The following is a 13484-nucleotide window of genomic DNA, read 5'->3' as shown; positions in this document are numbered from 1 at the left end:
ACACACACACAGGCCACACACACACACATACATTACCACACACACCACACACACAGCCTCACACACTGTTGTCACCCGCCGCCACACACACACACACACACAGCTGACACACACACACACACACAGCCACACATTACCATTGGCTGAAGAAGACACACACGCCTCGCCTCTTTCTGTCTCTCTCAGCTACAATAGCTTGACATGGAGATTACAGCTCGCTCTATTGAACATAAGACACACGCCTCATCTGGAGTCTGGGGAGTGTGTGTGTGTGTGTGTGTGTGTGTGTATGTGTGAGGTGGTGTGAGTGTGTGTGCATGCATGTGTGGTGTGTGTATGTGTGTGTAAAGCATTTAGTGCTTGTGTGTGTGGTGTGGTGTGTGTGTGTGCGTGTGTGTGTGTGCTTGTGTGTGTGTGTGTGTGTGTGCTTGTGTGACCAAGGCGTGGTGTGTGGTGTGTGATGTGTGGTGTGTGATGTGTGTGTGTGTGTGTGTGTGGCGCAGTGCTGCATGCAGGCGTGGTCTGTGTGATGCGGTATGTGTGGTGTGTGTGATGTGTGTGTGTGATGTCGTGTGTGTAGGCATGTGTGTGTGTGCATGTGTGTGTGTGTGCCCGATGGAGGCAGGCTGCAGTCCGTGTGGCATTGTTTGGGCACAAGGGTGACCCAAAGCTGTCAGTGCTTGCAGAACCACGCCGGAACGCCACCACCAGCAATCAAGCATGGTGTCATCTGGGCAGGGGTGTGTGTGTGTGTGTGTGTGTGTGTGTGTGTGTGTGTGTGTGTGTGTATATGTGTGTGGGTGTGTTTGTGTGTGTGTGTGTGTGTGTGTGTGTGTGTGTGTATAATAATTATTAAATTGTGTGTGTGGGGGTGTGTGTGTGTGTGTGTGGAGTGTGAAAGTATATGTGTGTGTATTAGGTGTGGGGTGTGCGTGTGTGTGTGTGTGTGTGGTATCTTTGAGTGTGTGTGTGGAGCTGTGAGTGTGTGTGAGGGTGTGTGGGTATGGGTGTGGGTGTGGGTCTGCTTGTCTGGCAGACAAAAAGCACTGACCTCAGACCGCGATACAAAAGCTGCCTATAGTGCCACACCTCACGTGCACCGTCACACGCACACACACACCGTCTATATCACACATGTCACACATATCACACACACGCACACACACACGTCACATATATCACACACACGTCACACACGCATGTCACACGTCACACACACACACACACACACCGTCTCACACACACACACACACACACACACACACACACACACACACACACACACAGTCACACACACACACACACACGTCACACACACACACATTACACACACACACACACACACACACACACACACACACACACACACACAGACGTCACACACACACACACACACGTCACACACGCATGTCACACGTCACACACACACACACACACACACACACACACACACACACACACACCCCACACACACACACACACAGACGTCTCACACCACACACACACACATTATTGTCATTGCCGCCGTCATTGGCCACAGACGTTTTCACACACACACACACACACAAGATCCACACGGTCACACACACACACATTACACACACACACACACACACATTACACACACACACACATTACACACACACACACACACACACATTACACACACACACACACGCGTCTCACACACACACACACACACATTATTATTACACACACACACACAGCCACACACACACACACACACATTACACACACACACACACACACGCCACACACACACACAGGCGTCTCACACACACACACACGTCACACACGCATGTCACACGTCACACACACACACACGTCACAGCTGTCTGTCTGGTCTATCTTCTTCTGTTTCATCACCCTGCTGTTTGCATACAGGAGTGGGAGGAGTTTATAAAGAGTGAGGAGCTGATTAACAGCCTCCAGTCCATTGCATTAGGTGTGTGTGTGTGTGTTGCTGTGTGTTGCTGTGAGTGTGTGTGTTTGTGCAGTGTGTGTATCACCATTAATGTACTCTGTATCATATTATACACTGTATTCTGTAATATTCCTACAATGCCATGGTATATAATTCCATATAATATTCTAATGAAGTGTGTGTGTGTGTGTGTGTGTGTGTGTGTGTGTGTGTGTGTGTGTGTGTGTGTGTGTGTGTGATAAAGTGTGAGTGTGTGTGTGTGTGTGTGTGTGTGTGTGCATGTGTGTGTGTGTGTGTCTGTAATGTGTGTGTGTGTCTATGATGTACGTGTGTGTGTGTCTATGATGTACGTGTGTGTGTGTGTGTGTGTCTATGATGTACGTGTGTGTGTGTCTATGATGTACGTGTGTGTGTGTCTATGATGTACGTGTGTGTGTGCGTGTGTGTCTATGATGTACGTGTGTGTGTGTCTATGATGTACTGTGTGTGTGTGTCTATGATGTACGTGTGTGTGTATGCGTGTGTGTGTGTCTATGATGTACGTGTGTGTGTGTCTATGATGTACGTGTGTGTGTGTCTATGATGTACGTGGTGTGTGTGTGTCTATGATGTGTGTGTGTGTCTATGATGTACGTGTGTGTGTGTGTGTGTGTGTGCGTGTGTGTGTGTGTGTGTGTGTGTGTTTCACACTCGTGTTCAAGGGCCTGTGAAAGGTCAAGCCTCTGTGTCATCAAGCTGATAACCACTCTGGAAACACAGAGCTTGTGACTTACATACGCCATCAATACCAACTACTATACGTGTGTGTGTTTGTGTGTGTGTGTGTGACGCAGTTTATTCCAGCTGTCAAAATAACAGGCAGGTTTCACCTGTGGCTGAGAACTTCCTCCCTGTGACAATGGTTCTGTTCATTTAAGGGAACTTCAGCTGCCTCCACACACACACTTCCCTGCAGTGCCCCCCACACACACACACACTTCCACTAAGGCCACTACTCACACCGCTCAGGCTTTATGTGTGAGGCGTGGTGGCGGAGGTACAGGGCCGCAGTGTGTGTGTGTGCCTCCTCTACAGAAGAGCCAGCATTTTAGCTAACAGTAACCTGACCTACCGTCCTGAATACATTACATGTGTGTGTGTGTGCATGTGGGTGTAATGTGTGTGTGTGTATGTGTCTGTAATGTGTGTGTGTGCACGTGGGTGTAATGTGTGTGTGTGTATCTGTGTGTGTGTGTATGTGTCTGTAATGTGTGTGTTTGTGTGTGTGTGTAATGGCAGGGGGGCCTAAAGAGAGCAAAAAGTCTTCTGCCATTCCAATTAGTGATCATTTCAACCCCTCCCCTCACACACACACACACACACACACACACATCCCAACAGGCCCTACTTCCCACGCAAATCTAATCCCCACAACCAGGCCACTCTAGTGGCACCCCGAGCGTGCACACACACACACACATACGCACACACACACACACAGTGAGCATGGTCCTCATTGCCATTCATAATGTCATAATGTCAGGCATTCCCATACATGCAGGTCGTCTGATCCTCCTGACAGACATGGACACATACATCATAATCCCCCCAACCCCCACACAGCCCTCAACCACACACACACACACACACACATACGCACACACACACACACGCACACACACACACACACACATACGCACACACACACACACGCACACACCCTAATAATAGCCACAACTATCTGACCTTATTCCAGCATTCTCAGTGTGCCGCGTCAACTCATTAAACAGGGTCACAGCACAAACAACAACAGCATAAACAACAACAACAGCACAAACAAACAACAACAACAGCACAAACAATATGAAGATGGCTACTGTTCTAATATGAAGATGGCTACTGTTCTAATATGAAGATGGCTACTGTTCTACTGTAGCAGCCTTGGAGACTTATTAGGACCTAATCTCACTAGAAGCAACACAGACCGGAGTGAGTGAGCTCATTCAGTTTAGTTCTGCTCTGAGGTCAGAATGGAGAAGCAGACAGGAGGCTGCCATTAAGACTCTGGTCAGTGACGTCAGGCGCCAGGGCCATTTGGTGTGTGTGTATGTGTGTGTGTGTGTATGTGTGTGTGTGTGTGTGTGTGTGTGTGTCACGTGGACATGGGAACTCATCTACATGTACTGATGTGTGTAAAAGCAGGACAACTTCTCTCCCCTGAGTAGAACCACACGGTCTGAATATATCATGTGTGTGCACACACACGCACACGCGCACGCGCACACGCACACACACACACACACGCCACAAGACACACACACACACACACACGCCACATGCGCAAGGCGCATGACACATCCCAGGATCGGCAGCATGAGCGGCCTGTCTTGTGTGTGTATGCCTGAGAGTCATTTGCACTGGGGAGATAAGACACACAGCCAGCCTTGAAAACCTGCTACAGATAGCTCAGGGGTCAGAGGTCAGAGGTCAAGGGTCGGGAGGGGAGTGGGGTGTGTGTGGAGGGGAGTGTGTGTGTGGAGGGGTGGAGGTTGGGAGGGCAGTGTGTGTGGAGGGGAGTGTGTGTGGAGGGGTGGAGGTTGGGAGGAGTGTGTGTGTGGAGGGGAGTGTGTGTGTGTGGAGGGGAGTGTGTGTGTGGAGGGGAGTGTGTGTGTGTGTGGAGGGGAGGTGTGTGTGGAGGGGAGTGTGTGTGTGTGTGGAGGGGTCTCACCTTGACGTCGGAGAAGAACATCTTGAGCATGTTGGAGCTGGGGTACCTGGAGTAGAAGAACATGAGCTTGGCCTTCTTCAGGTGGTTGGGGGACAGGCCCTCCTGGATGTAAACATGCTGGGGGTCAAGGAAAACACACACACACACACACACACACACAGGTCGTACACCCCTGCAGTGGTCCCTACCATCTCAAAGGGTGTCAGGGCAGCATTTTCAAAATGAAACACTCATTTCACAGTCAAAGTGGACAACACCTTTAAAAAACATTTATCACACGGAGGTTGTATATCTAAATGACAGTGCGTCTATTTCAATGCTCATCTACGTGTCTCTCACCTCTCCCTAATCACTTTCCGTCATTGCCCAATTTGCAAATGATGGTGAATAACGCCCCTCATCATGAGATGTACAGTATTTCGTAATATCTTTATTCTAATTATAACATTGTAATCGTACAATTTATAATATTTTACATGAACATACACCAGTGTCGTTCATAGATGTGTGTGTGTGTGTGTGTGTGTGTGTGTGTGTGTGTGTGTGTGTGTGTGTATGTGTGTGTATGTGTGGATTTTGGGTGAGAAACCCGGGAAATATTCCTTATTTTTAATGCTCAATGTTGACAACTATGGAGGAGAGTGTGTGTGTGTGGAAGAAAGTGTGTGTGTGTGGAGAATGTGTGTGTGTGTGTGGAGGAGAGTGTGTGTGCGTGGAGAGTGTGTGTGTGTGTGTGTGTGTGGAGGAGAGTGTGTGTGGAGCAGATCTACATGTGCTATTTTGAGGGACTCAAAAAAGGCCTCTTATCAGAGAACATAACGTGTGTGTGTCTGTGTGTGTGTGTGTGTGTTTCACTACACACTGGTTTCACACACCTTTACGAAACCCCACTCATCCAGCTAGCTCAAGAGGAAGATAGAGAGAGTGAGTGAGCAGGAGAGAGGGAAAGAAAGAGAGAGGGGGATAGAGAGAGAGAAGAAGAGAGAAACAGGAGGATAGAAGAGGGGAGGAGAGAAAAGACAGAGGGATAGAGAGGAGAGAGAGAGAGGAGAAGAGGGGCGTACTTGTGGCAGTATTCTGTCAGAAAAAGCCTGATGGGCACTATCTCTCTCTCTCTCTCTGCTCTCCCCTTTCTGTCCCTCTCTCCTCTTCACCCTACCCTCTCTCTCTGCCTCTCTCTTTTCTCCTCCTCCTCTGCTCATAGAATCGGCCACAATGGCAGCGTCCAGGCCTTGGGGACAAGCTGCTCTTTTCTAAAGGAACTCACCCCATTCCCACACCCACACACACACACACACACACACACACACACACACACACACACACACACACAAGCTACTGAGAGACACAATAGCCCAAATAAGACATGAAATGCACATGAAAGCAACTTTGGACCCATAAATGTAAATATTCATCTTGCTTAAGAATGAAGACTATGCTGTGAGCAGCTCGTTACTGCTGTGAGCTGTGAGAGATCAAAATTGTGTTAATGTTGTGTGTTCTGCTGTGAGATGATGTGTGTGTTGTGTTTAGCTGTGACACGGTGTGTGTGTTGTGTGTTCTGCTGTGAGATGGTGTGTGTGTTGTGTGTTCTGCTGTGAGATGGTGTGTGTGTTGTGTTCTGCTGTGACACGGTGTGTGTGTTGTGTTTAGCTGGGAGATGGTGTGTGTGCTGTGTTTAGTTGTGTTGTTGTGTAGTTGTTGTTTAGTTGTTTAGTTGTGTTGTTGTTTGTTGTTCCCAAAGAATGAAGATCACAGAGAACTAAATGCACAGGGCTGGCAGATGCAAGCGGTTCTCTTGGATACACGAGACAAGGTTCTCCTCTCCCCCAGTGCTAGAACACGAGACAAGGTTCTCCTCTCCCCCAGTGCTAGAACACTAGACAAGGTTCTTCTCTCCCCTAGTGCTAGAACTAGCTCAAATGGGGATCTTCTCTTCCTCTTTTATTAGAACAACTTTGGGTAATGACAGTTCTGCATTCCTAGAACAATGAATGAGAACGGTTCTGTACTCTAGAACAGCTGCCCAGACTGCAGCGTGTGCAAAGTCCTGTGCATATGGCGTCCCTCCACATCCCCTGGCTGACGCTCGCTCAAAGCTCCTCCTCTATGTGAGTGTGTGTGATGTGTGTGTGTGGTGGAAGTGTGTGGAGGAGAGTGTGTGTGTGTGGTGGAGAGTGTGTGTGTGGTGGAAGTGTGTGTGTGTGGTGGAGAGGTGTGTGTGTGGTGGAGAGGTGTGTGTGTGTGTGGTGGAGAGTGTGTGTGTGTGTGGTGGAGAGTGTGTGTGTGTGGTGGAGAGTGTGTGTGTGTGTGTGTGTGGTGGAGTATTGTGTGGTGAGTGTGTGTGTGTGTGGTGGAGAGTGTGTGTGTGTGTGTGTAGTGGAGAAGTGTGTGTGTACTGGAGAGTGTGTGTGTGGAGGAGAAGTGTGTGTGTAGAGAGTGTGTGTGTGTGTGTGTGTGGTAGAGTGTGTGTGGTAAATGTGTATGTGTGTAGAGAGAAAGTGTGTGTGTGTGTAAGTGTGTGTGTGGAAGTGTGTGTGTGTGTGTAGTGGAGAGTATGTGTGTGTGTGGAGAGAGTATGTGTATATATATTTATTATATAGTAAATATATGTGTGTAGAAAGAAATATAATATGTATGTGGAGAGTGTATATATATATATGTATATTTAATAGTAAATGTAATAATATATATATAGTGGAAAGTGTGTGTATGTAAATATATATATAATATAGTAAATATATGTATATGTATATATTATTATATATATAGTAGAAATTATATAATAATATGTGTATGTATATGTGTATGGTAAATTATATATATATGTATATATGTATGTATGAGTAGAAGAGTGTATGTGTGTGTGTGTGTGTGTGTGTGTGTGTGTGTGTGTGTGGTGGAGGTGTGTGTGTGTGTGTGTGTGTGTGGTGGAGGTATGTGTGTGTGTGTGTGTGTGTGGTGGAGAGTGTGTGTGTGTGCCTCCTCTGTGGCAGGACAAAGAGCCCTCACCATGTCCTTTAAGCTGCGGCTCAGCAGAGACAGGGTCAGATCCCCCTCCCCACACCACCTACCACCACCACCACCTCCCTCTTCAATGCTCCTGTCAGCAAACACGCTGCTGCCAATAATCTATGGGACAGGACGAGACATGCACGCACACACACACCACCACCTATTCCTGCCCTCCTCTGTTCTCTGGCCCCTTCCAGCTCCCAGATGACAGCGGCCTCTCGGCCCCTGGATGACCGGCCCGGGCTTCCAGCCGAGCTGCCCGTGGTCCTAGCTGCTGCTGCTAGCAGACGAGACACACACACACACACACACACACCCACCACACCTGATGAACACACCTCTGTCCGCTTCAGCAGATTCGCTGGTACAGCTCAACCAGATGGACCTGCATGTGGCCTTAAGATTTCTGCTGATCTTACCGTCTCGTACCTCAACAGACTTTATTCTCTCAAAACAGACTTTTAAAATCTCTGCAAACAGACTTTTAAAATCTCTGCAAACAAACTTTAAAATATCTGCAGAAGGTCTGTAGTGTTTCTGCAGAAGCCTTACAGAAATTTCTAAGTTTCAACATAGTTTCAGCATCGGTCTTTAAAATCTCTGCATCACGATCTACTAACGTTTCAGCATATGGTCTAGCGTCTCTAAATTCAGACTACGGTGCTTTAAAGTTCTGCAGGCGGACTATATGTTTAAAGTCTGTAAGGCGGACTCGATCTTTAAAGTCTCTGCAGACGAATATGATCTTTAAAGGTCTGTGAGCGGACTATGATCTTTAAGTTCTGCAGGCGGACTATGATCTTTAAAAAGTTCTGCAGGCCGGACTTATAAAGTCTCATTGCTGCTCATTTCAGGCTCTGGAGACGGTCACATGATCCCATCACTTTCTCAAACAAGACCAGCCTTCAACAGCAGCTGCCATATGCAACTGCCCTTTCTCTCTTTCTCCTCCTCTCTCTCTCTCTCCTCTCCCCCTCCTCTCTCTCCCTCTCTCTCTCTCTCTCTCTCCCTTTCTCTCCTCTCTTCTCTCTCCCTCCCTCTCTCTCTTCTCTCTCTCTCCTCTCTCTTCTCTCCTCCTCCTCCTTCTTCTCTCTCTTCTCTCTCCCTCTCTCTTCTCCCTCCCTCTCTCTCTCTCTCTCTCTCTCTTCTCTCTCTCTCTCTCCCCTTCTTTCTCCCTCCCTCTCTCTCTCTCTCTCTCTCTCCCCTCCTCTTCCCTCTCTCTTCCCCTTCTCATCTGTCAGGTGAGGGAGAGTCTCTCGATTATGGAAAGCAGTAGCTCCCGGAGGTCAAAGGCTGGCACAAGGCGCCGTAATGAAGACAAACAGCGTGGCGCAGAAGCACCTGTTAATGTCTCTTGCCTCCAGAAGAAGGAGGAGGAGGGAGGGAGGAGAAGGCTTGAGGAGGAGGGAGGAAAGAGCAGATGAAGAAGAAAAAGGGGGCTCTGCTGTGAGCAGAACCGCCACATATGCCTCCGACCGAGAGAAAAAACACACAGATCGCTCCTCTCTCTCTCCCTCTCTCTCTGTCTCTCCCTCTATCTCTCTCTCTCTCTTCCCCTCTCTCTCTCTCTCCTTGTTCTTGCTCCAAGAGAAAACACACAGATCGCTCTCTCTCTCTCCCTCTCTCTGTCTCTCCCCTCCTCTCTCTCTCTTCCCTCTCTCTCTCTCCTTGTTCTTGCTCCAAGAGAAAACACACAGATCGCTCCTCTCTCTCCTCTCTCTGTCTCTCCCTCATCTCTCTCTCTCTTCCTCTCTCTCTCTCCTTGTTCTGCTCCAAGAGAAAACACACAGATCGCCTCCTCTCCTCTCTCTCTGTCTCCTCATCTCTCTCTCTCCCTCTCTCTCCTTGTTCTGCTCCAAGAGAAAACACACAGATCGCCTCCTCTCTCTCCTCTCTCTCTCTCTCTCTCCCTCTCTCTCTCTTCCCTCTCTCCTTGTTCTTGCTCCAAGAGAAAACACACAGATCGCTCCTCTCTCTCTCCTCTCTCTCTCTGTCTCTCCTCTATCTCTCTCTCTCCCTCTCTCTCTCTCTCTCCTTGTTCTTGCTCCAAGAGAAAACACACAGATCGCCTCCTCTCTCTCTCCCTCTCTCTCTGTCTCTCCTCTATCTCTCTCTCTCTCTCCCTCTCTCTCTCTCTCCTTGTTCTTGCTCCAAGAGAAAAACACACAGATCGCTCCTCTCTCCCTGTTTCCTGTTCAAGTGCTCAATGTCACCTGTTTTGACTACGCACACAAGAAAACACTTTTCATTTCCGACATCAAAGAGCTGTACCGTTGCACTTTTGTTAACACGGATAGTTTAAACAAAAGGATGGAAAGTTTTTACTGATTACTGCATATCTACGTCTGTATGTCTGTGTGAGTGTGTGTGTGTGTGTGTGTCTGCATCATAAAGGATATTGTGCTGCCGGAGTAGGGCGACATGTCGGCCATGTCCTGCAGGTCTCCACACTCAGACCCTGATGAGTGCAGTGAGAGGGGCCCCCGGTCATGCCCACAGTGGGCGGTGCCACCGAGGTGACCTCAGGTGGTGTCCCCCTCGACCCACGCCTCCCGACGCCATCTTGGTCCTGAGGCTGGTGGTCTCGCCAAGAGGTCCATGGAACCAAGGAGGCTATGTCCTTCCCAGAGTACCCCCCACCGCTCCAGCACCCTGTGTTGAGGCAGTGGGAAGCAAGGGTCGAAGGAGGGGGTGCAGTGCCCATGCTGGCTTCTAGGGACAGGAGGAGTGGGGTGCAGCTGGGTGGTGCGCTCACCATGGGGCCCCCACGGCCCACTCCACTGGTGGTGTCTGACAGCCTTGCGCACCACCTGCTGGGATGGCCTCGCCTGGTCATTACACTGGTGCAGCGGCATCGCCGCCGGGCGACCCAGCGGGCTCGGGATGACGCCGCCGGCGACCGCGCAGCCGCTGCTGGCCGTGGTGCAGGTTGGGGTGGGCGCCCGCCCGACGGAGGCAGAAGCCGGCCTGGGGGCATGGAGGGGCGTGGGTAGAGGCTGGCCGTGCGTGTGCGCAGTGCGTGTGTGTGCGTGGCCCGCCCGGAGGCTTGGCGAACACCTGGACCAACAAAAGTCCACCGCTACACCTGGGACATGGCGAGTTCAGCTCCTGCTTCAGCTGCCTCGCCAGCTGCTTGCCCTCCGCATGATGGGACCCTGCCTCTTTGCCGGACGCCGGGCGGCGCTCTCGCCTGGGCTTGGCGCTGTCCAGTAGCCTGACCACGCAGCAGAGCCCTCGCCTGCCCAGGAAGTGACCCGGGTCCAGGTCGACATGTCGTTGTCGGAGCGGTCAGCGCCGAAGCCGCCCAGTCCGGGCCATCAGAGCGAAGCGCCACCGGCCGTCCCCGACAGGTTGCCGGGTCGCCGGGGCCGCTGTCGGGTCGCTTGCCGGCCGGGGCCCCGGAGTCGGTGCTGTCGTACATCTGGAAGAACTTCTCCTGCAGCTGGCGCAGCTGTTTCTGCATGTCCTCCAGCTGCAGTTTGAGCTGCCGACGCTCCTCCATCCGCTGGTCAGCACGCACACACTCCCCCCGCTGGTCAGAGCGCACACACTCCCCCCGCTGGTCAGAGCGCACACACTCCCCCTGCTGGAAGCCCCCGCGCTCTGCGCCTGCGCCTGGGCGCCTGCTGCTGCTGCGAAGCTTTGCTTGCGCTTTGTTCCTCCCGCAGCTCTCCCGCTGGCTGACGCGCCGCGCACGCTGGACATGTCTGCCTACCGACCCTCCATCGCCCCCGCGCCTCTCTCACTCCGCCGCCGCTGCGCGGCGCCGGACGAGGAGGAGGAGGAGGAGGAGGAGGAGGTGGGCAGGGGAACGCTCGGCGAGTGGCTCATGCCGCGGATGATGTTCTCCACGCGGGCACGCTTGGCACGCAGGTGTTCGTCGCTCAGACGCTCGGTCTCCAGGGCGCCCGGTCCGGCGGCCGCGCAGGGCGCCGGCGCCAGGCGGACAGGCCAGCTGTCAGCCGAGGAGGATCGGGGTCACTGCACGCCGCCCCCGCCCCTGCTGGGCTGGCGTCCGGTTTGCTGCTGGCGGGATGAGGGCCCTTGGCCATGTTGCTCTTGAGCAGCTGGGAGATGATGGTGGCGCCGGCAAAGGGCATCATGGCGCCCCGCACGAAGGCCCGTCTGCCAGCAGCTTGGCGGAGCACGCTTGGACTTGACTCGGCCGGGCCGCTGCCGTCGGACGCCAGCGGCCCGCTCAGCGGGCAGTCCAGTAGGTCCTGGTGCTCGCCCTCGCGGGCTCATGATGGGCGAGCCGGCCGTGATGTTGGGCGGCCGCGGGTGGCGCTGGATGATGTCAGAGGGGCGGGCGCTGCGGGTGGCGCTGCTGATGATGTCAGAAGGGGCGTGGCGCGTGGTGGCGCTGATGATGTCAGAGGGGGCGTGGCGCGTGGCGCTGATGATGTCAGAGGGGGTGGGCGGGGCGGCCACAGGGGCAGAGCTGGAGGCGGAGCTACCCACGGTCCTCTTGACCCCAATGTCCACCTCCTGGGCGCTAGTCTGGGCGTTCAGCCGGAGACTTCCCGGCTGCTCAGGGTGCATGCCCGAGCTAGCACTGGGCCCCCTCAGACCCACTCCCTCACTGGACCATTAACACCAGCTCTCTGCCACCTGCAGCACACACAGAGAGAGAGAGGGAGAGAGAGGAGAGGGAGGGACAGAGAGGGGGGGGGAGAGAGAGAGAGGGAGAGAGAGAGAGGGAGAGAGATTGTTAAACATACACAAATACATGTGGTCAGACATACAGTTATATAAGAGAGGGTTGAAGCTGAGTTATCAAGGATCTTTGGTTATATTGCCACACAGATGGGCATTCAAACTAAATGTTCTGCTTTAGGAACAATCTTGTCCACAGGACTGAAAGGACCTCTGCCTACATGATGCAAATATAAAAATAGATATTTTGCTATTTGCAACTTTTTACTGAACACGATAGCCTCTTTAAGGAAATACAACACACATATATAAAAAATACATATATATATATATATATATATATATATATACACTAAACACACATTTATCAGCACAAGTAAACAGACTATTATATCACAGACCATAAAAATAAGCAATAAGTGTTTCTGTGTAAACTGGTTGGTAAGTTAGTGCAGTTGAGGGCATTTGGGTAACTGGTTGGTAAGTTAGTATAGTTGAATGTATTTGGGTAACTAGTGTAGTTGAGGGTATTTGGGTAACTAGTGTAGCTGAGGGCATTTGGGTAACTAGTGTAGTTGAGGGTATCTGGGTAACTAGTGCAGCTGAGGGTATTTGGGTCGCTGCTGGTCAGGACACAGTAGTCTGGGGCAGTGTAATGTGGAGCGCGCAGCAATGCAGATTTATCTTGAGGGGGCAGAAGATTATCTGTGACATACACGTTTACGAGGAGGAGATTTGATTAAATTTCATCTGAGCACGGCGGTCGAGGAGAACGTGTGTTTGTGTGTGTGTGTGTGTGTGTGTGTGTGTGGTTTGGGACAGCAGAGCCAGGCCTTACATCCCAGCCCCGGATCTCATTCCAACAAATAGAGCAACAATTGTTGTTTCCATTGAGAACAAAAGCCCTGCATCAAATTATGATAATCACTAAGGGCTCTGTCCTCAATTACACGCTTTAAAGGCCTGGAGGAAGAACACACACACACACACACACACACACACACACACACACACACACACACAATAGGTACTTTAGAGGACCAGAGGAAATGCAGATTAGCGGAGAGAAAAGAATGATAGAAAAGAGGAGAGAAAGAGGAGGAGAGAAAGAAGTAGACGAGCAGGAAAAAAAAGATGGAGTCATCTTGAGAGGCCCTCTCC

At 51.2% G+C, this 13484-nt stretch overlaps 1 pseudogene; it reads right to left on the bottom strand.

The window, feature by feature from the left end:
• The window catches only part of LOC125298865, a 22143-nt pseudogene extending 9934 nt beyond the window's left edge, over positions 1-12209 (bottom strand).
• Positions 12210-13484: the final 1275 nt, after the last annotated feature.

The sequence above is a fragment of the Alosa alosa genome, chromosome 8, assembly GCF_017589495.1.
Source record: "Alosa alosa isolate M-15738 ecotype Scorff River chromosome 8, AALO_Geno_1.1, whole genome shotgun sequence".
Taxonomy (NCBI): Eukaryota; Metazoa; Chordata; class Actinopteri; order Clupeiformes; family Clupeidae; genus Alosa; species Alosa alosa.
The sequence above is the reverse complement of the archived record's forward strand: the minus strand, read 5'-3'. Positions and strand labels throughout refer to the sequence as shown.